Source organism: Cricetulus griseus, chromosome 2 (genome assembly GCF_003668045.3).
Source record: "Cricetulus griseus strain 17A/GY chromosome 2, alternate assembly CriGri-PICRH-1.0, whole genome shotgun sequence".
Classification (NCBI taxonomy): domain Eukaryota; kingdom Metazoa; phylum Chordata; class Mammalia; order Rodentia; family Cricetidae; genus Cricetulus; species Cricetulus griseus.
This window is the reverse complement of record NC_048595.1, coordinates 119584308-119587856: the sequence shown is the minus strand read 5'-3', so window position 1 is coordinate 119587856 and position 3549 is coordinate 119584308.

The following is a 3549-nucleotide window of genomic DNA, read 5'->3' as shown; positions in this document are numbered from 1 at the left end:
TGTGTGTGGTTGCGTATGCATCTGTGCACATACGGAGGGAAAAGACATTTGTGAGCGTTCTTCAGGTGCCCCTCCATCTCTGTTTTCATTGTTTTGTTTTTAATTAATTTTTGGTTTTTCAAGACAGGGTTTCTCTGTGTAGCCTTAACTGTCCTGGAACTTGCTCTGTAGACCAGGCTGGCCTGGAACTCACAGAGATCTGCCTGCCTCTGCCTCCTAAGTATTGGGATTAAAGGCATAGGCCACAACTGTCTGGCTGAAAACAACTTAATCTTAAAGTTCTCTGTTAGTAATTAATAGTAGATAGTCAGGTAATCCTGACAAATGCTAGCAACTGATAAATACAGTCACAATAACCAGATTACAGATCTTGTATATGACAGCTGCTCAGTCCATTAACACAACAAGTGTTTCGGAGATTCTTCCAGCCAGGTCCTGCTGCCCTTGAAGAACTCCAGTAACAAACAGCACATATTCTGATAAAACAGTGTCTGAAATCACACAGGGGAGAAATGCCTGTAATCCCAGCACTATTGTTGAAACAAAAGGATTATGAATTTCAGCCCAGCTGGGACTACATGGTGAGACCCAGTCTTAATTCATACTAAATCAAAACAAAATGAAAGTACACATGCAAGAATATGTCTGTTTTCTCCATCAGGTTGTAATGTTACATGGAAATCCTACATGAGAGCACTTAGGAAAAGAGAAATGGAACTGTGAAACTCATTTTCTGATATAGTGAACTATTACTAGTCAAAATATTCTATCAATTGACAATGTAAATTTTTCTGTGCATTAAGTTATATGTTAGGCCCTGGGAGGGCAAAAGTTCTCACCCAAATATTGATTTCAGTTTTACTAGGAAAATGACAAATAACTACAAGATGATTATTATAGGGAGCAGGAATTTGATAGCTTTGCTAATCCAATCAGATTTCACTGAGAAAAATCTATTTCTCTGTTTAGAATGCTTCTCAGTGGGAAAGAACATGGTGACACATGTTTTTTTTTTTTTTTTTTTTTTTTTTTTTTTTTTTTTTTTTAATTCCAGCAATGGTGCTAGGGTTAGTTGGATCTCTGTTTGAGGCCAGCCTGGTCTACATGGTCAGTTCACCTGTCTCCAAAAACCAAAATATATAAATAAGTAAATCGAATGTTTTGTGGTAAACAAACCTGGAAAAATACAGAATATCACACAGCTAACTCAGAAGTTAACTACTGGTATGTTGTGTCTTTTTTCTTTTGGTTTTTCGAGACAGGGTTTCTCTGTGTAGCTTTGGAGCCTATTCTGGCACTGGCTCTGGAGACCAGGCTGGCCGAGAACTCACAGAGATCTGCTTGCCTCTGCCTCCCGAGTACTGGGATTAAAGGCGTGTGCCACCAATGCCCGGCATATGTATGTCTTAACTTTGTTCTATAAAGTAAATTTTAAAAAATTAAATTGGGGGCTGGAGAGATGGCTCAGAGGTTAAGAGCACCGACTGCTCTTCCAGAGGTCCTGAGGTTAATTCCCAGCAACCACATGGTGGCTCACAACCATCCGTTACGAGATCTGGTGCCCTCTTCTGGTGTGCAGATGAAAGCAGAATGCTGTACACATAATAAATAAATAAAAAAATTCTAAAAAAAAAATTAAATTGGATTAAATGGGAGGTGGTGGTACATGCTCTTCCCAATACTTGGATACAGAGGCAGAGGCAGGCAGATCTCTGAGTTCGAGGCCAGCTTTGTCTACAGAGTGAGTTCCAGGATATCCAGGGCTACACAGAGAAACCCTGTCTGGAAAAACCAAAAAAAAAAAAAAAAAAAAAAAAAAAAAGGATTACTGAGGAGTCTTAGTTATGCTAAGTGGAAATGGAGAGTCAACCACAGCTTTCCTTTTGAATCTAGTACTAACCTTTTGAACTCATGTCACAGTATTGCCAGATAGCTGGTAGTTTTCTTCACTGCATCCCCCAATTACATATTGAAGACTAAATTTGAGGCCAGCAAGCAGGTGTTTATCCAGGAGGACTTTATTCTAATAATAAAGTCTACTTGAGTTTCAAATGCTTAAGAATAACAGAGTTTCTTGCAAAGGGCATCCCTAGTCTTACATTTACCTACTTTTTTCTCTATCCAGCCAACTGCAGTCTTGTTTTCTACAGTAATTTGATGTGCACAATTCCCAAGTCAAATACTTAGATTCTTAGTGTATTCTGTGGATGCAAAAAACACAGTTCTCACCTTAAAGGGAATAAGAGAGAGCTTATTGTGGAGCCATATTTGAATGGTCTTGGCCCATGTAATGGAGATTTGGGTTATATAAGTAGTTTCATGACAGTAAAGAACAAAGACAGTCTAAATAAAGTCAAGCTTAAAAGACATTGGTTTGTACATCACGGGGGAAGTTACAATATGGGGGACACTTTCACTGGGCTGCAGATGCCATCTGATAACATTCTTAGTTCTTGGTTTGGTGGAAACTAGTAGGAGTAAGCTAAGCTGAAAGGTCCCAAGAGATTTTTATCTGTTAGTCACAGGATATTAGCTCCAACATGGAGGTTGGCAAGGACTGGCTATTCAGTGGGCAAAGCTAGGTCCAGAATGGGCAATTAGCCTCTGAATATAACATTCTAACCTGTCCACATTACGGCAGCTCTAATCAATCTTCGCAGATAGCCTCCTTCCTGGAATTTTCCTTCACAACTCTTTCTTCAAGTCAGACTGAGATTTCTAGAAACTCATTTCCCAAAATTTAAGCTAAAAATACTGTATTTTTAAGCATTATCGTTTCTTTTGTAACGAAATTAGTAGGCTGGAAAACGGACATTTTAGATATATGAACACTGTTCATGCTAAAACCCCTTTTACCTCCTTTCGGAAGGCCACCTTGTAGTTGAGGTGTAGAGGACCAGTAGAAACTATGCTTGCCGGGATGGGGGTTGGTGGAAGGCATGGGAGGAAAGGAGAGAGAAGGAACTGGGATTGGCATGTAAAATAAGATTGTTTTTAATTTAAATAAAAAAGTAAAACAACAACAACAACGAACTATGCTTCCCAGTTACTTAAAGAGTAGCTGAGCCGAGTGAACTGTGGATGTTCCCACGAGAGGGCGCGGTGTTAGCAGGTTAACAAAGAGACCTGGACAAACTCCCTGCTTGCAGAACTCACTGGAGTACAGCCTGATGCCAGCAGCTTGTCTCACGTGGGCCTGGCACAGGGAGTTCCAAGTTGGAAGGGTTTGACTCTGGGGCTCCTCAGTGGTCTGAAAGTGGAGAAGCAAGAATTGAACATTTTTCCCTAAGCAGAGATGTCCGTAGGAGCAAACGCATTTCCTCTTGGAGGGTGTCATTACTAAAGTTAAGAACGTCAAGGCTGGCCGGGCAGATGAAAATGTGTGGGGTGTGACGCAGGCTCCACAGACGAACGCTCAACTGCAGAAATCCAGGGGGAGGGGGAGGTTTGCCCATAAGAAAAATGGCGCGGACTCATCAAGGCCGCATCACTACTTGCTCCCAAGCCCGGCTGAGGGCAAGTATGACTTCAGAGGACAAGCGGATGTTA